The 24,119-nt window shown below is 39.1% G+C and overlaps 1 protein-coding gene across 3 annotated transcripts in view; it reads left to right on the forward strand.

Moving 5' to 3' along the window:
- Window positions 1–24,119, forward strand: part of LOC310902998 (uncharacterized protein) — a 409,793-nt gene that overhangs the window by 270,151 nt on the left and 115,523 nt on the right. For 2 of the 3 annotated variants that reach the window (XR_014587193.1, XR_014587194.1), the window contains exon 26: window positions 9,448–9,936. The gene's annotated coding sequence lies outside the window, so the exon portion shown is untranslated. Of the gene's footprint in view, window positions 1–2,314; window positions 9,158–9,447; window positions 9,937–24,119 lie in introns of those variants that run through there. The other variant, XR_014587195.1, reaches the window with a different exon arrangement.

The raw sequence follows: 24,119 nt of genomic DNA on the forward strand, positions 1-24,119 counted from the left end.
AGCCACAGACTAACATGGTTGTCAAAGAACATAATTAGATACTAAGGGCATTGTTACAGCGATTTGGAAAATGCAACATGTGGAGCTCCCCTTACTTGAAGATCAGTTAGTAGTTGAATGTTTCTCTTACTGAAAAGTCAGGGAGGGAAGAATCCCACCCCTGTGTTACACATGTCAGTGTGCATGGGGTTTGTTTGTTGGGTTTTAGTGAGAGTATTGCTATGGCTTAACTGAGACACTTTGCTGCGGTACAACTCAGTGGAATGGACTTCGGAGCCTAATCTCTTCATGGAAAAAAACACAGGTGTTGTGGTCTTAGTGCCAGAGTGAGCTGCCTGAGGTGAGATACCTGGATATCTGTATGGTGCTATTACTCTTCTTAGATAAGAGTAAGTCATTCTATTTTTGATGGAGGACTGAATTTTTGAGAATGACAAGCTTTGAAAAAATGTTAGTTTGTATAGATTATTATTGTGAAGAACAAAACACTTTATGTAATCTAGTGTTTTATCATTTACAGGATTTTCATTTGGAACTTCAAACTAAGCTTTTCATCCTTCTCTTTTTATTTTTATATGATGTAAGTTACCGTCCCTCATTTCAAATGAGACTGAATTTCAGGTGAACTGCCCTCCTTCTCTGCAGCTTGACTGCCTATTTTTTTTTAATGTAAAACCTTGAAAAATTCCAAAATCTACGATTTTTCTTAAGCAAATAAGAAACTGTTTAGCTTTAACTGAATTTTGGTGATGTTTCAGAGTAAGTCTTGTGTGTTTTCCTTTATAGGCATAACTCCCAGGGATGTAACAATCAGCTTGTGAAATATGGATAGATTAAATGGTTTCACGTAGCTAAGAAGCTGGCAAGAAGACCTTAGGGTGGCTGTATTACATTTCTTATATGCTGACTTCCATTTTGGATCAGTAATTAAGGGGTCACATCATGCCTACACGCAAAACCAGACCATTACTTTATAAGTACTGGGGAGCTATCACACAAGTACTGGAAATCCTACAAAACTAGAATAACTGACTAGTGCATCTCTAGGAGATTGAGCAAAGAACAAATGTTCAAAGCAAGCTGTCACTTGGTCTGTGTTCCTGTGAAGTACTCACACATCATTAGATGGGCTAATGCTACATTTGTTGAAGGCAAAGAAAAGTAAAATTAGAAATTGCTTAAAATGGCATTTTGGCCAACTTAAACATTTTCTTCTGAGGACTCAGCCTGTGTTTTACCATCCCATTTTACTTTGTCTGGAGTGAACTTAGTTGCAATGTCTCATGTTATAAGTAAAGCTCACTTGTTTCTGAAAAAGAAAAGCCTCTTGGGAACCAAGAGAATTTTTGAAATAATGTGACAGGGGTATGACTAATATGTGCTATTAAAATCTGATTTCTTTTTGGGGAAAAAGGTTCAGTGTGAATTGTAGAGTAAGTGCCTGCATCTTAAAAGCCTGTAATAAGAAATTGAAGCAAAGTTTCATGTCATTCGACAGTGAAAGCTTGCAACTTTTATATTTTGTCTTCTGAAGACTGATCCCAAATAAATTTAAAATCTCACTTAAAATAGCAGAACAGTGCATGTGCCAGGAAGGCATATGGATGCCAGTTTGAAAATTATTAGAATCTGGAAAGAAATGACAGATAAGATTTGGGGAAAAAATGTATTGTCTCGCAGTGTTGAATGATGTATATGATACGTGACTAGCCTAAGCAAACCACTGAGAGGGCAAGGCACAGGAATGCACGTACACGTGCACCAAATTCCCATGTTTGGCATGTTTTTAAAAAAAATGAAGACAAAAATGAGGGTTGAGCAAGAGTTTTACCAGTTACTGTTGAAAAAATGGCAGAAAGAGCAAGTAAAGGAAGAACCAAGGAAGTTCAGTAGAATTACCCAAACCGTTCACCCTCCCATATGCTGTGGAATCGTGATCGTCTGATCTTGCTGTTCATTTAGTACTGCTTGATTTCTTGGCATTGCTTAATAAAATAAGCATTCAGAGTTACAAAATGCAAACTAGCTGGTTACCAGTTTATTTTGCAGTACTGATCTGACTGTGCAAAATAGTAAGAACTTTCTCTGAGCAACCTGGACAACTCCCTCTCTGGGCCAAGGTGGGAGCAGAGTCCTGAGGTCCTGGTGCAGCCTGAAATATCTGTCCTGTGGTGCTAAATGGGTGCTTGCATCAATATCAGCATAGCATAGTTATGTTCAAGTACTCTGGAGGTGCTGAGCGAGGAAAACACAGTGATAATGGCCTCCTAACCAGTCATGTTTTGTTTTGTTTTGTTTTTTTTTCCCCTCAAAGCCTTGTTTCAGACAAATCCTGAACAGCATCACCATTTGTCTCTTCTCAAGGAAGAAGCAATATGCTGTAGTACAACCAGCGCATACTGTGGCAGGCAGATGGATTTTGTGGTGTGTATTGGGCACAAAGTGCAAACTTGTAATGTTTTGCTCAGTCATCAGCATGCCAGAAGTTAAATTGTTTATATTTTCTTCTGGCTCAGTGCCTGCATTAGTGATAGTGTTTGCATTAATTGGCATGAATAAAATCAATGTAAATTTTCCAGGGTGAGATGGTTTTGCTTGCTACAGTGAGGTCAGTCCACCTGTGGCATTAGGACCCGCTTGTAGAGATATTCTCCACTGATAGCTGCCTTTGAAATCCTGAATGGGCCTTTCATTTTGAGACCTAAAACAAGCTATTTATCTGAAACAAAGGCAATATAAAACATAATGCATTAGGATACTTCTTCTATTGTATCATCTCCTATTAGATGATGTTAAAATCCCACAGGAAATAATTTTATCTGAAAATATCAGTAAAACTTATTTTTAAACTTCAGTCCATAGCACTTCTGTTTAACATTTTTGGTTTGGAAAAGCATTGTGGGTTATTGGTATTCAAGCAAGTGCACTGTGTGCCATCCTTGCTTTAAATTAATATCTGATAAAGTCTTGAGAAGTGGTTCTTAAAATGGACTTGTCTTGTGTATTAATTAGGATTTGCTCTCAATTGTTCTCTTAATGCTTCTGATGAAACAAATTCTTCCTCCAGGCCGGACGGTGCCTTTTGTCCAGTTAACTAAAATACCATGCCTGCTATATATGAACAGTTATGCAGATAATTAATTTGTCAGTTCTTCAACCAAGCTAGGAAATTAAACATAAAACCATCTACAAAAGCTCTGCTGAAAGCTTTGAAACTGGTTTAGGGAAGCCACCAGATCAGATTCAGATCCTTTTGTTGATTGGTATTTTGCTGTCAAGCTTTATCTGGCTTCAGTGGGATCGTTTGTGGAGCAGAATTACATTCCACAGCGTAGGAAGAGTGAGAGCAAAAATGTAATCTCAAGTGGAGCATTGGCATTTGCTAGCCCTACTGTATTCAGCAGGGATTTTAGTTTTGCTTTTCTTTTGTTTGGAGACCAGTGTAATATCAGTGTGCCTTCCTTCTTCCTTGCTAGTAGAGAACTTAGCAGTCCGCAGCATGGGAGGCTTTGACTGGAAACATTTTTAAAAGCAAACACAAGGGGATGAAGTTGCTGTCCAAGAATGATATGCACTGTGCTAGCCAGAGCAGCAAATACTTCTGCATGGTGGGACTTGACCAAAGCTGATCTGGTCTTGCAGATTTACTACTCTGTCTCCATAAGATGATGCTCTAAAAAAAGGCAAATGTTACATTATAATTTACTTTGCATTTCATCCTCTAAAAGCTTTAAGTACCGTAATTTATTATTGGTGTTTCAAGGGAGAAGATAGGACACTAATGTAGAAAAATAGCATGGAAATTTGAACTTTTATCTCTACAAAGGTAAAAACTACCACCACCAAAACAACAACGTGGCCCCAGTTCTACTTTGAAATGCTGACAAACTTTATTCTATTCATCAAATTTCTTTCATGGCAAATGCGTATGGCTTTTTTAACTGCTCAGCAAATAGGTTAAGTTTTCTAACCCAACTTTTTATCATCATTATGGTGGCATTAAAAACATGAGCTGAACCTGTCTGCAGATGGCTGTTCCAGTCCATTTGTCTTATGTTTGTGTTCATATCACCTCCTCCTCTTTCTAGCAATTGCTGTGTAAATACTGCCCCGTGCTATACCATAACCCTAATTTCTACTCCTAAAGGGTAAGAGTAAAATCTGTACAAACCATGTGTATCCTCAGTACAGAGTACAAAAGCAGTGTCTTAGGATAACACCCACATAACAAAATTGTATTATTCCTCCCATGTTTTCAGGGTGCAATACAGCCTTGGGGTTGCATGGGAGTCTGGAGGAGAAGTGAACAGTAGTCCTAAGATTGAGAAGAAAGTACCATAAACCGATTCACGTTACAAATTTGTGGAAATACTGCCTGTGGAAACTAGAGCTCATTCAAGGTGTTGCTATGCACTCAGGAATGACATTTGTTAACTGAAGATCAGATATCTACCTACCTGTTAGCTGAAAACCCTGCTTAACTGAGAGCAGCTTGGTAACTCCCTCCACCAAGACTAGCACCAGGCAGTACATTACATGAGATCCCCTCCCCATTTTACATCTAATACATAATGGAAGTGGTGTTTTTTTTACTAATGTTACTGTTCAGTGAATTGCAGAATGATGTGTGACCCAAATAAATACTGAAAGCATATTAGCGTCTGAGAAATTTTCCCATTGCTGCAGAATTCATTTCAGAATACGTTAGGCAATTCAGAAGGGTAAAAGCAGTGAACTGGAATTGTCCCAGATTATATGATGGGAAACATATTGTAGTTTACTCAGCCTCTTCTTTAATTTAAAGGCTAAACAAGTTTCAATGAATAATGACATCTTCATACATTTTAAATTGAAGTTGACTTTGTTAAATGTCAGCTATGACATATAAACCAATACTAAAAGCAGTAAAATAACCTGTGCAATTATGTGTGGTGATCTGGATGCACAAGATTAAAGAGAGCAGCAACAGGAATAGGTTCAGCATGGCAGACCGTAATTTTTTTAAGTTAATGCCAAGAGAAAGATGGGGAATGGGCACTTTTGGAAAGAGGAACCTGTTTCTGGGACTAAAATTTAGATAATTAGGGAAGTAAAGTAGCGTCAGCTATCTCATCTGCTCTAGCCCTAACTAGGAATTTTGTTCAAGATGGAATATTTCTGACAGTGATTCAGTCCATGGTAAACTTAAAGCCTCATTTATACTATACCCAGTGAGCTTTTGTGCTGATACTTGTTTGGCTCTGGCACTTCCACCACAAGAAATGATTGCCTCTGTGTTCTAGAGATTGTGCAAGACATTTCCAATAAATTGACCTAAACCCTCTTCCTGGGGGTCTTTTAGCTCCAAATGGTCTTCAAAGCCCTTTCTCCCCATGCTTGCCTTTTTCATACAGAGAGACAGAATGTAAATGAAGATGGCACTAAACATTTCTCTTCTATTGCTTTACCTAATTATTTTTTCTTGTGCATCAAATTCAGTTTGTTAAAGCCCCTGATTTTCTGAATACTACTCAAAATAGCAGAAACTCTTTCCTCTAAAAGGATTTTTCTGCCTTGTGCAATTCTTAATGTTGTTTTTACCCATTGTCATAATGACTATTTTCGTATGGGTTTTATGGGTTTGAGATGCACAGTGAAAGCACAGCTGCTAATTTGTTCTGGCAATTTGACTGGAAATTGCCAGGTACTGAGCACTCCCAGACATTTTAATGGAAAGTTTCAGCTGGACTGTCTCAAGGGTGTGCTTATTTTGCTTAAACTGGTTCAGTCGTTGTTCATCATTTCAGAAACTCTTGGCCTGTTACTTTTTCAAGTGTAGATTTGGAAAGGCCTCTCTCTCGTTAGTATTTTTATTAATGAATACTTAGTAAATTGACAGATTTGGAGTTACAGTAAAATTATTTGCAATTACCGATATCTTTAGGAAGCAGGAAGACTAAGTTGAGATTTGTTTTGTTATCATTTACATTTTGGTGTATGTTTTTGTCTTGTAGTTCACTATGGGGAACAAACTGACTAGCTTGTTAATAACCACAAGGACAAGATCCTGTGAGCTCTCTTCTGCACTTGCTGTCAGAAAATTAACTGCTCTCGATGCAAAGCTCTCTGAATCATCAGATTGTTTAGAAAGCCAATACGCAGCGTGAAACCCTGTCTGATCATGGTGGCCAGAAGTCACGCTATCACTTGGTGGTCAGGTCAGAAGGTTGAATTGTCCCACAACAAAGCTATTGCAGTTTCTCTTACGTGAAGTAGCACTTGTACTGTGAAGTGCATCCACCAGCCTGCTTAACCCTGGCCATGCGGTATCATCGTGGAGGCAGGGGATAATTGGGAGTCTGTGTATGGATGACTACCTCTACTAATCAAGGTTTTCGAGCAGGAAGTTTCTGTCAATTTAGGGATGAAGAGCAAATGTACAAGGTGCCTGATCTCCAAGAATATCTCCTGGCAGGGAGTAGCTGTCACAGTCACTTGATGCTCTTGAGGACACGTGCAGCAGAGGGCTCGGTGTAAGGGTGCTGTGCTTCTGGCTCTGGCAAGGGAGCCTGTTAGTGACTGCAGCATCTTTTAAGCATTTAGCAACCAAATGAAAAGGCTGTTGTCAAATGTTTGCAGCACGGTGTTTGTCACAAAGAACATCTACATAACTATAAGGTGTTGTAAAGCGTACTGAGTTGTTTTAACACTTAAAGCATTCTCTGTATTTCTGTATCTTTTAGGAGTATATGCATCAAGATAATGTATGTTGCAACTTTTGGTACCTTTAGGTATTTATGCCAAAAGGCATCCAACTCTGTGCATCCAGACTGCTGTGTTTGCATGCCACAGATTGGAGAGACAGGGAAATGGGCAAAGGGATTTCAGAACAGGAAACATTGGAACGAAGTAATCTGGAGTTAAGCAACTGACAGGCTGGGCAGCATGTTAATTCGTTTCCATGTCTGTGGGAGCTGTCTATGTCCACGTGAGACTCTGAGTTTAGGCCTCTGTCTGGAAAACAGATCAGGGATGGGCTTGAACATGGCACAAGCATTAGACAGCAAGGGCAGCTGTCTCAGTGGAGTTCAAAGAACAACCCCCTGGCAGAGGCACTCTGCCTTGCGTAGGTCATGGTACACCACAGTTAGAAACCTGTGGTCCCAGTCAGTTAGAGCTTCATTAAACTTGTCAGTTGAATTTCTTGGGTGAAGTCTTGATGCCACTGAAATCAATAGCAAAACTTCCACTGACTTTTACTCAGAGCAAGTTTTCATCTCTTGTTTTTGGTAAGTACAGAGAAACAGTAACTACAAAGGCCAAGGTTTTCAAAGCTACCAGAAAGATTTAAAGTGCCCTGAAAACATGAATTGTGGGTGTTCATTTCCCTTGGCAGTTCTTGCAGTCTGAGTTCTATGTTAATGGAAAACTCTGATGAAATATTAAAGACCCTCAGAGTCAAGACACATGAAATCCACTCTACGTGGATTGCTGAACTGGCCATTCAGCAAGGGCCAGCCTTCATCTTGCAGTGCACAAAGGTTCAATTCCAGGGCATGAGATTTTGTAGCATGCCTGTGAGTGGTATTTTCCTTTCAAAAGGAAAATTTGAGTTGCGGACTTACCAGACTTAGACAAAAAATGTAAAGTAAAAATACATAAAAATACCCTTGGGGTTGCTGACACTGAGTTATGCTGCCACGGAATAGAGCTGAGTAGGTATACAAATCAACAATGTGGAATAATGAAGTTCTTTTTTCATATCTGCATACTTTTTGATCTTTACAACAGAAAACCAAGTAACATTCTCAGCTAACGAAGTATCTATCAAATTATAACCGTGACACAACCTAGTTATACACTGGTCACATGAACATGCAGGTAGTAACTGCTGAAGAGAGCTTCTTTTTTTTTTTCCTCCCTCCATTATAATCGATGTATCAGTGTTAAAGGGTGGCACTTCTTTTGAAGCAACACAGCTTCTTTTGTTTGAATTTGGTGGGGATGTAGGATAAGACTGGCTTCCCCTGTGAACTGTAAGAAGTATGGCTGCTTGAGAGTATACAGCCCCTTAACACTGCCTATATTCTGTAGGTTGATAGGAATGGAATTTCACCAGTTAACAAAAAAAAAATCACTCCCATCCTCAGCGAAAGCAGCAAGGGAGGAGAGGAATGTGACATCTTTGTCTGTTTCTACATCACAAGGTTAATAAAATGTTCTTGTCTTACTACAACAGAGAAAAGGCGAGATTTGAATGTTCTGTAAATCATCTAAGTCAATCCTTGTCCTGAGCTACTCTCGGAAATGTAGTTGTTTAGTAAGTTCTTTTTCCAAACAGACTTTTTTTGTTAAGGAGAGAGGAGTGGAAGATTCCCTACAGTCCCTAAGGGAGTTTGTGTGTGCTATTAAAATGCTAAAATAGCTTCATCTCTTAAATTTTCTTTCTGGAACAGAAGTGAACATCATGACCAATGTGGTCCACTATCATTCTTTGTCCTAGTCTTGAGGAATGTCCTCCAGCATGAGTCTGACTAGGACATAATTCTCCTGTCATGGTCTGGTTGCCTCATCTGTCAAGGTTATGGTATTTTTTTAGTCATTCATTTGCTGAATCAGAATCTGTTTTTTTCCCCCCCTTCCTCGTGCCTCTCTATTCCCAGTTTCAAAATCTGAACAAAGCAAATCATTTCTTCTCCCAGACTTCCAAGAGAATAAAATAAAAAGAGTACTGGAACTGGGAAAATTTACCTAAAACCCATTTTCATTCTGTTCTCTCATTTGTATCGGAGGATCTGTGCAGTTATTGAGTTTCAGACAGACTACCTATCCTTTTTATATTGCTCTTCAACGCAGAATAGCAGTGGTAAATCTATAGTTTCACGTTCTTTGCCAGTTGATTAGGATCAAGAAGTTAAGCAGAATGTGTTTGTAAATCCGATCCGTGTCTTCGTACCGAGGGAGACAATATTCTCTACTTTTGTTCAGAAAAGAAAATTGAGAACTAATCCTATTTGAAGTACCTAAATGATAGATTTTTTGTGTGTGTGCTCGAATTGTATTTTTATGTGTTTATTGTCCTAAGAATACAGTTCTCTTCAGTAAGTAAGTAATGCACGTTACCAATGAATAGAAACTTAGACATTACCTTGTTTCCTGACTAATCCAAGTAAATATTCCCACAGACACTAAGCAAACCTAAACGTTGTTGCCAAAAGTCCCCATGTACAGCAAATCTGTAGACCTGATCCAGGGGAAATAGGTATGTGTTATGACATTAAATAGGGATGGTTCTCTATTTACAAAACGAAAGTAACAGCAATCTGAACTAAGAAATCTCCTAGAAAGATTTTTGTTGGAAAATTTATGTAGTATTAAATTGAGATATTAAGAATTAGAAAAGCTGATAGAACTTGGAAATCTGAAGTATTGTTACTAAAAGATCTTGTGCTTGCTGTCTTCTTTTAGGTTTTAAATGTTGCCAGCCTGGCAGAGTGGTAGACCAACTTCAGTCTCTGGAAGGGACCACACAGGTTTTGTTGATTCAGTCAGTAACACAGAAAGAAAATAACTACTTCCTACCTGTCTTGAGAATAAGTTTTGAAAAAAATCTAGTTAACATGGAGGCCAGCTACTGAACAAGGACATTTTATCCCTCCAATGAGGGAGGATTAAGGATAAGATAAGTACACAGAAGTACTGCCAATGCTTTACATGACTTTTTTTTGACCTGTTTTTATTTTTTCCCGTTGTTTTCAGGTATCAGTACCCTTAGACCTGCAATTTACAGAGCAAGAAAAGGACAGAACGAGTTAATAAGAGTGAAGGTTAAATTAACATAACTGGTCACTGAATGGAGCTACCTGAAAATTCACAACTGCCGGAGAACTTCGTGCTGTCAGAGGAAAAGGACAGACATTTCAACAGTCCATTTCTGGCTCTTGGTCTCACCTCTGGGTGAGTATTTCAGTGCATCATGGGACAGAAGACAGATAGGACAGAAGACAAATAATCCTGTTTAACCTACAAAACGTATGATGGTTTTGAAATACAGAGGTCTAGACCCACTTTTGCATTTCTTAACAGTGTTGAGATGATAAGATGATGTGTTACATCATTACATCATTAAGATGAGGTGCTACTGATAATTAAGTTCTTTTGATAGCAAAATAATTCTGTGATAAAGATAATTTCTGTCATGCAGGCTGTCCTAGTAGCATTCAAAAAGAAAAGGAGGATGTCTTGAACTTCTACTGGAAGACTTGACATCACACTTAAAGATGATATGGGGAGTGATATCGGGTCTGTACATTGCTAACATGTTATTTATACATGCTATATGTTAACTTGCCAAACTAGAGAGTTTTGTCACGTGGAGAACCAGGCAGTGCAGAATGGGTTGACACAGTCTCAGAAGATACAGGTCATGAGAGCAACAATTTGTTTTGACAGCAGTTGTGTTTCTACTACCAGAAAAGCTCTCTGCTTTTCTTAAATATTTCTGACATATTGCATGGCATTTATTTTTCTGCCAAATTAATTATGCAGCTTCCCTTTTCACCCTGCCATCAGTAGCATCATTTTACCCAGGGATGAGCCTGAGCCTGAAACTGGCCCGGGTGGGCTGGCTGGGCCCAGGCGAGCTGTGCCAGAACATCAGGCTGTCCCTGTGTGTCGTTCCCCAGGCCAGGGCAGTTCCTGCTCCCCACCGCAGATCTGAGCTGTGTTTTCTGTGCTGTGTGGCACTCACATTAGACTTACCTGGCAGATCTGCTTATGTAAAGATGGCAGGACAGACCTCTTTATAGTTTACACAGAATGGTTTAGGTCAGAAGGGACCTCTGGAGCCCATCTGGTCCAGCCCCCTCTCAAGTAGCAGGGAAAGAACATTTAATTCTTCATCGCAGAGTGCCATCAAAGTCATAGGTGAGCTTTGTTTGGTGTCCAGTGTGTTCTCTCAAGAAGTATGAAGGCAGACTTTCAAAGCCATGGAAGCAGAACACTGCATGCCAAGTTATCTGTATTCTGATTAAGTTTTCAGTAGTGTTTTCTACTCATATCTGTCAATCCTACTTGGACTAGCTATAAGTAAAATACTCCAACATCCATACTTGCATGGAGACCTGACTGTGATTCTATTTGTGTGATGATAACCACAGCTAATGGCATTTCTCTAATGAGTTCACGAAATTCTGAGCGGACTATTATTATTTTGTTCTTGGAATTTTTTTTTTCTGCATATCTTTCCCTGAAATACAGTTTAACTTTTTGTTAGTCTGTCAAATAGACATTCTAAAGAGAAGATTGGGTGTTTTTTTCTGAGGCCAGCTGTTTTCTAAAAAGAAGAAAAAAAAGTTGTTTTTTTTTTATTGATTTAAACATGAGTTTGGGAGGAATTTGGATCTTTCTTTTCTAACTGTACAAAACTTCTGTTGAGTGCATGTCCCCATGATTTTTTTCAACAGCATGTACTGTGGTATGACAGAATACACAAGAATATAATAGAGTTAGACCTGAATGTAGCAATATTTTGTTGTCAGTTATGTTAGCTCAGAAGTGCCTCTAACATTGTTAAAAGTAATCCAAGACGGAATCTCTTTCTGCCTGTTAGTTGTCTCTTGCTGATGTTTATTACTTGATACTCGTTTCTTCATGGAGGTAGATATTCAAGAAAAGAGTGATGTTCCCATCAAAACTATTTTCCTGTATACTAAATTAAAATAGCCTAAACAACAACAAAAAAATGGTTTTGCCAGATATTATAAAGTTTTTATTATGAATGTCTCTTTAACATATTTTAGATACTTAGAATGCTTTCAAAATTATTTGTAACCTTGCAAAGCCACTTTATGAGACAAACAGATAGGTTGGTTTGTTTGAACATCCAGCAGAGAAATTGGATTGCTGAATTACCATCAGTTATTATTCAGGTGGGTTTTTTCTCTAAAGGCTGCTGCAGTCAGGGATGTTCATCTGTGTAGCCCAGTGGAGACTTCACTTCCTACACACAAGAACATTTTTACCTAAGATGTTACATTGTGCTGCTCAGACTTCAGGTATCACCAAGGCACTGCATCTTTCCCACTGCCTTCCTGTGATACATGCTTATTTTTGGTATGCCTTCTGGAGTAATGTTCAGGGCTGTTTGAGCTGTACCAATTGGGCTGGGATTCAGGCCATGTCTTCTGGTCTGTGTTTGCCAGATGTAACCTGAGGTTTGGGAAAAGCCCATTTGTTTCTGGAACAATTACAAATCCCAAATGTACGGGGCTTTAATATGCTAATATTGTCACAATGATTTTTTTTAAACCTACGAAAGAAACAGATTGAAGGAAATCTTGTGCTTTAGTATCAAGATCTGCTGGAGGTGGAATCTATCAGTCTTATCTTTGTCTTGAAGTCCAGTAATTGTACTTTATCATAACATACTGTCTTCCAGTGATTAATTAGCTATGTAGTTCTGTCAGTTGGCAGCCTTGAATTGCATCACTGAGTTTTTATGAAACATTTTTATCACTGACTGAAATATTTGAGAAAAAAATAATGATTTAATGATTTTTGAGGCACATATTCTGAATGAAAAATAAATAAATAAAATAGCCCAACTTCTTTCAACATGCAGATCTGAAACACTATTAAAAAATCAAATCCCTCCCTATCCTTTACGCTTTGCAATCTGTTCTTGTGTTCTTTTAAGGTGAGATGTTCTCAAATATTTGTGCTAATGAGAGCTTTTCTATTGAGGCTGAAGTTTTGTATTAATCACACTAGTAAGTGGCATTCAGAAACATGAAATGAAATAGCTTCCAAACTTCTAAAACTACTCCAACGTCGTTTTTGAGTTTCATTTTAAAATATCATTCTTGGATATTTGTTTTACAAAGAAATAATAGAAGATAATTAAGAAATAATAGAAATAAGAAATAATAATAATAAAAGCAATATATTTTCAGGGAGAATTTCTGTATAGAAGAAACATTGTTTGCTGTGTGGATGTATAATTAACGGAGAATTAAATTTACATCTATGATTTTTGTTACAGATATACTTGAGATTTGGAGTCAGTTTTAGAAACACTGTTTCCTCATAAACTATAAGCCTGTATTTTTTTTTTTTTTAGGAATGAGTAGTGTTAGGATATTTTTTTTAAACCCTTCCCCAAATATACTCCCATTTATTATTGTTTCATTAGTCAATGAATGGGAAATTGCCTGAACAAATAGTGCATTGTTTTCTATGCTTTTAGATGAAAATAGACAGAAAACAATAATAATAAATAAATAACAGAATACATGTATGAAAGAACAATCTATCAGTGTGTGCTGAAGGAGAGGAGAGACATCTATCAGCCAGGAGGGCTCTGAGCTTATGAACTTTTGAAGTTGGGAGGGATGGAGGAAGCATCACTTTCCGTTTGTGGCACATCCTTTACTTTTTGCTGATTAATTGCTATTGGCTGTTGCTGGAGAGAAGATGCTTTACTGAGCTGGTGCGTTTGGGTTTTACTTGGTGCAGTTGCTTTTTACAGCCATGGTAATGTCAGTGGTTTGTAAGATTGCAGAGAGATCAGACCCAGAGCAACCCTGTTAATCTAATCAAGATACTAGGCATATATTTTAAGCACGGTATTGTGCTTCTTCCACACCTGCTTCTCTGCTGCTCTGTTTCCACTGCCATCTGCATCGTCACTCATTTCTGAGTAAGAAGTAGGAAAGTGAAGGTATATTCAATTCATCAGTGAAAATGACAATTGGTACCTTCACTTTTCTATAGCGTGTCAAAGTGTGTTAACAAGATCTTTAGGTCTGCAGAATTTAGGGATCACAGAATAGCATAAAACCGGGATAAAACACTCTTGAGCAGAGTCTTTGGACGAATTTTCAATTCTCTGATTTAGAGAAAGAAGAAGAGCAGAAATGAGGAGTTTAATATGCTGACTGGACAGCAGTTGCAGTAACAGCAGGGGTGTGAGCAGGGGTAGTGCACCCCTCTACAGGGAGCCGTAGAGCAGGAAGCCTTCTTTTCATTAGTTCTGCTGTCTCCATTCTCAGCTTCTTACTGCTTCTAGTTAATGGGAGATATATCTGAAATACACAAGGGAAATAAAAAGAAGGACAATGATAGAAATAACAGACGGGTCTTGATAGTATTGGAGCACTGAAGTGTGAACACAGCAATGTTTCATTTACTGTGGTGTCTTGTAGTAAACACGTAAAGATAATACTGCTATTTTTTAAAATGGATAAATATAGAAAAAAGAACTTTCTATTGTTGAATGAAAGATAATGGGCAGCAAGAAATTCTATATGCAATATTACCCTCACATTTTAACATCCTAGGTGATGGAGTGAGGAGCATGGTAACATCATTCTTTGCTTGTGAGGTACTTTGACCTTTAATAAAAACTTCTCATTTTGTAAGGAAACTATTTCCTGTATTTTTCATTTTTTTGGAAGACTGAAGCTCAGAAGGAGCACAGTTAGCACTCTCCTTCTCACCACATCACAAATTTCTCATTAACAGCTACAGGTGCTTAGTGTGTGCAAGGAGCTCAAGGCAGACACCTAATTTAATGAGCTGCCCCATGCAGCTCATTGGGTGATGTAAATGATCATACCTCATTGACTTGAAAGGGGTATCAGCAGCAATGCGGGAGAGTGTTTGTGTCAGGGGGATCCTGGTTATAGATATGGCTACTGAGACAGAAAAAGGCTGAAAGAGGCGAGATGACCAATAGGTTAACAGTCAGTGGGTAATTTATTATCTGGTTTTATTTGTCTCTTATCCACTAATACCACCATTTATTATCAAGCATTGCTTTATAACATAACATCTTCCTACCTTCAGTTTAGCACCTTGTTAATTTTGCCTTCTCCTCATTACTGGCAAGTTAAAGAAACATCTTTTTTCTTCTAGTGTGTCAAGTGATGAGGTAATACACAATGAAAGCAGAACTCAGTACATTTGAACTACTTTGTTTATTTTTTTAGATTTCCAATAAAATATCATATGAGGAATGAAGTTCTGTTACCTCTAAACTATTTTCATCTGTGCTGCAACTGAAATCAATGTTTATGCGCATTGGCTCTCCATTGAACCCCTCCACCAGTTTTCTAATTTGTTTTGGGATGCATTGTATGGCTTTCACCGTTATTTGTTGACTCGTGACTCTTCTAAAATATGTAAGGGGCTGATTTTACAAGACCCTGAGTGCTCTTACTCTCTATCTCCAAATGTTACTATGGCACAGTGACATGGACTTGGATCAGTAATTTAACCTATAGCTGCTTTTTCCTGGGCTCTTTTCCAAAATGACCTACTTTTCTGGACGTAACCAAATCCAGAGCTAGTCTGTAGATGTGTGTTTGCATTAATCTGGGGTCAGTATGCTTATAATTTGTGGTTAGACACAGTACAAGCGTGTGTTGTCATTATCTCAAACCCAATGATCTTTTCAACCAGCATTTTGAGTTAGTTACTATTATCTATAAGTATTCAGAGTAATTCAAAAACATCTGAATGAGCATAGTTTGGGCACTCAAATTGCATTAACAATACCCTGCAGTGAGTTTGTACACTAGCCATATGTCTCTAATTAAGGTATCTTAGCATTTGTGTTTGCACACTGGAGGAAAAGAAATGCATACATCTTGGATGATAATTTCATCCCCCTCCCGATTGTGCCGCCATGTGCCGTAATTAAGTATATGCACATGTCCTAACTGTGCACTTCTACTTTTAATATCTGTGGGTTTCTTTTCAGTATGAGTTTAAATCCAACTTGTAATGTTTGAATTGGGGATAATTGTAACAGTTAGGTTAGGCACTTTATGGTGCACCGACAATGCTGTTCCAAGCCAGACTCTGTCATTAGCTGGCTTCTGCCTGTAAACTCTTTCGATCTGGCTTTGGTTAGAGTCAGATATATTAATAAAACTCAAGCAAGTTTTAGCATGTAATACTCCCAAATAATAGAAGTGTGTTTGTTTTTAATTTTGACTTTCCCAATCAGATTCATCAGTGTATTACTGCAAGATATTTATTTTGGAGAAGTATATAAACTCTTGATCACATACTTTATTTAAAATGAGTGTATTAGATTTTGGGATGTCCAGAACAGTAATACAAATCTCACATTTTTAATACCCATTTCTCTGTTTTCTGTCTTCACATTCCTTTGTCTTTTTTCGGTTGTTCCATGTTTGCATAGTCCTTCATGCTCTGTGTTTGCTTCACACTAAGAGACGAGCCTTGCTGCCTGACTTCCCTGCAGCTTGTGTACCTCTTTTCCACAGCTATTCCATTTTCAGTGCCAGTCTTGTTTTCCCACCCTTACTTTTTTATCTTCTGTCTTCATTGATGAGATGTAACGGAACAACTAACTCTTGAAAATAAGTATATATAATAACTATATATAACTGTGCTTCTATTGTGAGGTTGCAACGCAGTCTATTTGCAGGGGTCTGTGCATAAAGAAGTCAGCTTTACAGATACTCATTTGTTCAAAATGGCCATTAAGTTTTATTTTGTGGTACCTGGCTGCTAGTAATTTGACACACTTCTAATAGAGTACCGTCTTTTTACTTCATAAGAAAGAGGGATGAGACGTGGTCTAACTAATAATGAAATGCAGCTTTGGTTTTCACACTTTTAAAAGTTCCGGTCATTGGGCCCTTTTTAAGGGTCTGTTCCGCTGCGTACCATGTAACAGCTGTATTTTATAGGCTGTATGGTTCTTAGCCCACTGGACTCTCAGTTTTGATGATCTTGAAATGTGGATTTACTGATGAGACACTTTCCTGACTGGCTGGTAGCTCTGGTCATTGGCTCCTGCTTAAGACATCTATGAATAAAGCAAACAATTTTCAAGTCTATTAAGTTGATATGTTAAAAGAGACTTCTCTGAAAGGATTTCACAGAACTGGGAAAGATTATACACTTCTACGGGGTAGCATTTAAAAAACATAACTTCAGAGTAACTTGCTCATGTTCTTTAGTTTTTTCCTTGTCTAATATTTTCACATGAATGGTGTGTTTACTATTGTACTAATGAAAATATGTTCTCTTCTTATGGAGCTTTGCGTTAAAGTTCCCCACCTAGAGCTTCACAGTGTTACCTTAATATTCAATACTCCAATTTACTCAGAGGTTACTGCACAGAGTGCTGAAATGAAGAAAATATGCAAATTGTTAGCGTATACTTCAAAATAATATTTGAAGGTATGATCCAAGGAGATCTTATCCATGTGAAACTGCTGGGGGAAGTTAGGAAAGAAAAAACAATTGGTAATTTGCAGTAAATATTCAAATTATTGCTAGAACTAAACTATAAAACTGTACGTTCAATGCTAAAACTAATTCTAAAACTATAATAGACCTCTAAGTGTAGGTCAGAAAAAGCAGGTTAGTCACTAACCCTTATTTTCCATAACCCAGGCATTTTCTTACACATGCTTTTTTGTCTGAGCTGACATCCAGCCTTGTGTGGGGAGGAAGAGCTGGGGCCAAGCCCCCAGACTGGGCCAGACCCTGCATGACTCGCAGAGCGGCGGTGCTGGCTGCTTTCTCCTTGCAGGCTCAGGTGCAGTCACAGCACTGCTCTCAGCAGCCCTCAGCTGCAGGTGGCTGAGGGCTTGTGATGTGCGGGCTGTTTGCCATCTTCTCCTGCAGTTTAACAAGAGCTAAATCCAGACTTGAACTCCAACCCCAAGTCTGGCTCATGCTTGAAGATATGCTAGATCAAACCTTTGATTTTCTTACACCATTTTTCTTGGCTGTAGTATTTGAAGAAAGCAAGCTGTATTGTACCAAAGCCCACACAAACTATGCTCTCACTTGAGCCCTGGCCTTGTACATTAGAAGAACAAACTAGAAGAGTTTGCCTCCCTCATAGTGTTTTGCTCACTTTTCTTCAAATTCAAGTTTTTCTTCCTGCAGAAGTGACAGAGGACCTCCTGAGTCAAAGTACTCGTGCAGCATTCTTCCAATTTAATTAGACAAATCTTCTATTTAAGCAGGCAAATGTATTACTGTAGTTTCTGTATTTTTCATCGCACAAAATATTCTGAAAGGTTAGAATGCCATTAGGGAACCAGTTTTCAAAGTATGGTTACTGTTGTTACTGGTGGTGAATTATTACTACTAAGAAAATTGATACCAGCATATAATTTTCCAACGTGCAGGTATCTGGTTTATCCACTGTTTAAATAAAGACATGTCTTACTCTGAGTTAGCAATAGCAAGAAATGTCAGCTGATGTGTTTCAGAATCACAAAAGAAAATTGGATTCCTTTGAAACTGGGGGGCAACATGCCAGATATGTAACTACCTGTGAGGATTCAGGCGCTTTTCTTGCTTTTCCTCTGTTCCCCAGATGATTGCTGTGAGTCCATGAATGCCTTTCTCATGTTTATAACATGTATAACTCCCCTTGTTTGGACGAACTTGGTGCCATTGCACTCTTGAAAAAGGTGATTGAGGATCACTGAGCAAGGGAAGCAATGTTGCAGTGCAGATGTGAAGGTGTTTGTTTGGTCCTAGTTCCTAAGACTGTTTCAGTTGTTTCCATTAGAGGGGGATATCAGATGAGATATTTGGAAGGATGTCTCAGAACTCCTTGTTTCTTCCTTCCTTGCTCTCCTGCCAGCATCTCCACAGCAGGATGTGGGCTGGGCTGCAAGAGGCGGCAGGGCTCCAGGGAAGGAGCCAAGCACCTCCTGAAGGCTGAGGTGTGTGAGCAGGTTGTGGGTTTATCCAAACTCCTTCAGTTTTAGTCTCCTTCCACCCATTACGTGAGTCTGTCCTGAGCGGGACGGGGCTGCAGCTGCCTGAAACACAGGAGGCTGGAGAGGGTAGTAGTGGGGGGGGGCACAAAAGGGACCAATACGGGCTGAAACTGAACCTGCAACAGAGCCTGTGGCTGATACGAGCAGCAGGGAGGCCACTACCAGCGTTTTGTTAGACAGGGGCTGGTTTCTGGATTTCTGGGACTGGTAAAGCTGTCTGGGTGTATTTCATAGCAGTGGGGCTGTACGTGAAGGGATATTAAGCTGCTTTCAGAGCCCTTCACTGTCTGCTAGCTTTCTGCTGCAGAAGCATTGCTATGGAGATAAGAGAGCTCTCTACAGCAAAAGTGGTAGAAACTCCTATTTCTATCAGGCTTCCTACAGCCCCAAAAGAATAAAAAGGGCTTTATAAATGGGGAAGAGTCGATCCAGTTTGCGTGTTCTTCTCACAGTGACTGAAGTCACCCAGAATGAAAGTAGAAATTATCACGTGTTATGAAGGTGGTGATAATTTCAAAGTTGTGATGCAGCCTGCTCAAGACTAAATAATGCTGGTAACAGTTTTTTTGTTAGAACAACATTTAGTAATGCTTTCACTCATGCTGGGTGAAAATAAGAGAGCACTGCAATGCAGTCTTGCATCTGTTTTATCTTTTATTTTTTTTACTTGGATTATTCTGTGGGAAAAAGATATTTTTTTTCCTGAAATTATGATAAGAATGTTAATGAGAGGTTGATAAGGCTCTGCCACATGATAACTCCTAATTAGCTATGTCACCTCAGACAAAAACTGAAATTCTTTACTCAGCAAGAAACGCTCAGCATTCAACCACCAGTAATCAGCAAAAACTCCTAAACTGAAGAAAAAAGATTATTAGCACTTTAAAGGATTCACAGTGTGGCAGGCAATATAAAAAAGATAAATACGCTGTAACAGAAAAATGAATACTTCCTAAGAAAGCAATGAAACTGGGCTCATTCTGCAAACACATGTTAGTGGTACAGTCTTTACGTACCATAAAATGGTTTGCAGACTACACAAATATTTTACCTGTAATTCAATTTACTAGAATTTTGTTGACCCCATGTTAAACTTGGCATCCAGAAGGCTCCTGGTGATAAAACTCCTTGCACCAGTACCTGTTGAACAGCTGTCAAAATACATATTTCAGTACATTTGCAGAGTGCAGATAGAAAGCTTGGAAATATGACTGTGCGAGTCACCTGGGGAATCAGAACAAAATAAAAACCATTTCTTCTTCTGAACATTTCTATTAATTCCAAATAATGAATTCGTTTGTGGGATTGTAAAAATAAATAACTAAATCTGTAAATAGAACAAGACATGAAATTTGTTATAGAAAATAATCCAGCCTTTGGGAGTAAACTTGTGCAGTATCAGCCATATGATATTCTGCTGGCTCATTATCAACAGGAGAGAGCAATGTTAGCTGGAAAGAAAAGCCTGCAAGCTCATGTCAGGGCCCTGATTGCAATTAATTGCCCCAATGAGCCTCGTGGATTATCTATGTGTGGGGCTTGCCTGGCGGTTTGGAGTCACAGGTAATAATAAGCTGTTGCTGGTAGTGTGTGGGGAAAAAGTTTTGATATTGTCCTGTGAGACAATGCTCATGTAGGCTCCTTCAGTGCCACTGTCTCTTGATGCCACTGACTTAAAACGAGTGTAAAAGTGATTACACTTAAACAGGGGGGTGTGGAGGTGGGCAGTGGAAAGCTTGTCTTACCCAGCTTTTGTCTGCTCCTTTGTTGGCTTTTTTTCTTTCTTTTTTTTTTTTTTTTTCTTCTGAGACTGATGAAAGGATGTTGAACTTCTTATTCTGTGACTGACAATTTGCATGTCTTTGAGCTGGTTATTTCTATGGCTATTTATCCATAAAATTACAGTATAGTAATGCTCGAGTTTCTGAATTATCATTGTGTAAGGCCATCAGTTATTTAGGATGGGGAATGTTGTCACATATCTAAGAACTATGCTGTTATAAATAACGAACCGGAGTAACTGTGGTTATTTTTATTGTTTTATTCAGAGCAGTGAATAAACAGAAAAGGAGTAGGTAGCAGCAGGATGGGGAGAAAGGAGGAGCTGAGTATAGAGGAGATTGCTTTAATTAAAATCTGTGAGAACCTCTGATTTCTTTGACATTTTAAATTGCATTGTGCTGCATTGTAATTCAATTTCGAAGGTGTTGAAGTAGCCCGTTCTTGAGTATTGACTGATTATCTTTTGCTCCATATAAAAATTTTGAATAACAATTTATCTTATTGTAGGAAAAGTGAGTAGTGCAGCATAGCTCCTGCTTTGCAAAATTATTTTCAGTCAGTAATCAAGACAAAATCAGTAACTGAGAATGAGTGGAATAAAACTCTAATGGATGAAGTAGGTTAATGGAAATGCTGTTAAACCTTGCACCGAAAGTAATAGGCTCCTATGAGTTGTTACAACACATCAGGAAGATGTTCAGCAATCCCTGATTACCTCTAACTTTTCTTGCTCTTGTAATTTGGATTTCTGCACCTAGAGAAGCCTGTGTGGTACTTCGGAAATCCAGTTCTGCTGGCATAGTTTTGAGCCCCATTTGCTTGCTTCGGGGAAACTTGTGTCGATTCTTTCCAGGATCACCTCAAATGTTTCATCCCAGCAGAAAACTGGACAATCATCCTTCTCTAAGTCTGTTGTAATAGCTTGGCCTGAGCTAGCAAATGGTATTTGGACTTGGGCTTCTCTCAGCCAACGCTTGTCCCATGAGTCTGCCATTATGGCAGTCCCCAGGCTTGTCTGTTGGGGAGTTTGGTGGCAGGGTGGTGCCAGGCAGCTGGCAGTGGTGCAGGCGTCCTTTGGGACCAAGGGGAGCACCTTGGTGGGAAGGAGGAGCCCTAAGGAGTGTCTTGGGACATGAGTCTTGTCACACGGTTCTGGGAGAGCCATGTCACACCTCCAGGAACAAACTGAAGTGCTAAAGTCAGTATGCAATTTTCTGTATGTGCATATGGATAAAGAAACAAATTAGCTTAATGCAAAGATAGAAATGTAAGAGGAAGTGTCAGGAAAACGCATTATTTTGACAAAGCTGCTTTGCTGTCTTCATAATTGAAATTTTGGGCTCCAAAATCCGTATTTTTTTTTACAAGAACTGATGACAGTTCTTTCACTTCAGAACTACTTACCCACCAGAGTTGAGGAAATTTTCCATTTCTGAAGCAGAAAAAATTAAAAAGCAAGCTGCTTTTCAGCTGCTAAGAGTTAAGATCAGGTGCAGAAGCATTATAAAAGCTACCTGTTCTCATCATCTGTCTTCCATTTGTGTTTTTCTTTCTGAATTTGACTTTCCTGCTGTGATTTCAAAGTTGTGTTTTTTCCTGCTTTGTTCCTGTTAGAAATGTTCACCCTCCTTTTACTTTCGCCTTTCACACAAAAACGTTAAAATTTTCATTCATGTTAAGATTTCCCAGTATTTCAATGTTTTTTTTTTTCAGCTGTATTATGGCTGTTGCTCCTTTATTGTGTATTTGTAGATTTTTCTGTATCTGATGTATTCAAATAAAATTATTTTACAGGTAGAACTGTTGCACTATAGTTGTGGTTAACTTAGGTTATTATGGAATACTGAATTAACAGGATCTGCAGTATCAAACATTTGAAATTCCTATTGTGCAATGTCTTAGGGAAATTTCTGTTTATCTAGAGCTAATCAGCTCCTTGATTTAATTATAAATGTGACTTTTAGCATATTTGGAATATTTTGTATGTTTTAGAAAATGCTAGAAAATCACATAGTGTTTTGAACATACTCACCTTAACAGATAATTCCCAGTCTATAAAGAAAAACAAATTGTTTCAAGCCTTAAAAAAAAGCCCCGCAGTATGTAGCTGTGAAAACAATTTTAGATGCTTTCACCATTGATCATTTTCATATACAGAACAGCTTGAGGTGATGCAGAATGTTTAGTTTCATGAGGCTATTGTACTTGCAAAGTATGATCAATTTTTTGTCCCACATGGAATGAAAATGGATCCAATGCATACACAGTATCTGAAGCTGTGTTTTTTAAGCATTGAATAACAAAAAATATTCCTGAAGGTGTTTATAGAAGAATCTGTACTGTAGGAGTTCTGTAAAGACTGAAACACTTTAATTCTCCTGTAGTTTTCTTTTTGATAGACAGTGGTTGTATATTGTGCTTTTGAAAGGGCTATCGGTAGTGTTGCTCCATCGGGCACGTCATGTATTCTGACCTTTGATTCTCAAGGTGAATATTGAAATGCTCACATGGAAAAGGACCCCGAAAAGATCCTTTAATCTATTTCTGACCTTCGAGCTAACTCTTCGGCTGAAATAAATTAAAAAAACAAAGAGCAATAGGTTGTTCGGGATCTGTGATTCCTGCCTGTGCTGCTGCACCTCCTGTTGCTTCAAGGCAGGCGGGTGGAGGGACTTGAGTGTAAGGAGAGGGCTGCTGCGGGCGCCTGCTGGCGCCACCTGTAGGAAGGCGACTGGGTCCAGTGTGGGGAGATGGTCTTTCCAGGGGTGTAGTTCGTGTTGATGGAGAGCTTGTCTTATGGGGAAAGTCATAGCTGGCTAGTGTGCTGTGTTAATGCAAGCTAGGGTGAGACATCATGAGAAAATAAATATGTGGGTGTTCTGGCCTTGGAAGGAAATCTGTTTGCATCTTTTTTTTTTCTTTTTCATGTGTGCACACCGGGGAGAGAAAAGGGACGGCTGGGAAGCGTTACACACACAGGAACAGTGCTCTGGGTGCTGGCAGCCACGTGCATGGCAAAGCTCAGGCGTGGGGCCCTTGGCGGGGAGCTGCAGGGATGGACCCCAAAGGGGGTGTGGGTGTGGGCTGGGTGGTGAGCACCTTGCCTGAGAATGCCAGCAGCACCCCCCTCACCTTCTGGGAGCCATGGATGTTGCAGGGTTGTGGTATCTCTCTCTTCTGGTATCACTCACAGGCCTAGTTTTAGAAGTGCAAATAGGGCTTGTTCAGGTGGCCCCTTGCTGTGCTGCTATCAGTCACTGTCTTAACTACCTTGTAGTCACTGATGTGTCCATCCAGCGTCTGCCAGCTCTGTGACTTCCCCGTACTTTGTTTCCAGGATAAAATCTCCCACCCGGAAAAAATCAATCATTTGTCCTGTATTTATGACCCTGCTGCTGTTCCTCCTCAGCCATCCCTATTACAACGCTTCGCTGTCACCTGCAGAAAGTACAAGCTGTCAGGGCTGTCAGCTGGTCTTCCGACATGTCCCTGCCCCAGAGCGGTGCCTGGCTGCGCTTCCAAGTAGGCTGCTTCCTGCCCAGTGTTAGGGCCTGCAGTTTCCTCCAAAACAGC

This window comes from Anser anser (assembly GCF_964211835.1).
Source record: "Anser anser genome assembly, chromosome: 7".
NCBI classification, from domain to species: domain Eukaryota; kingdom Metazoa; phylum Chordata; class Aves; order Anseriformes; family Anatidae; genus Anser; species Anser anser.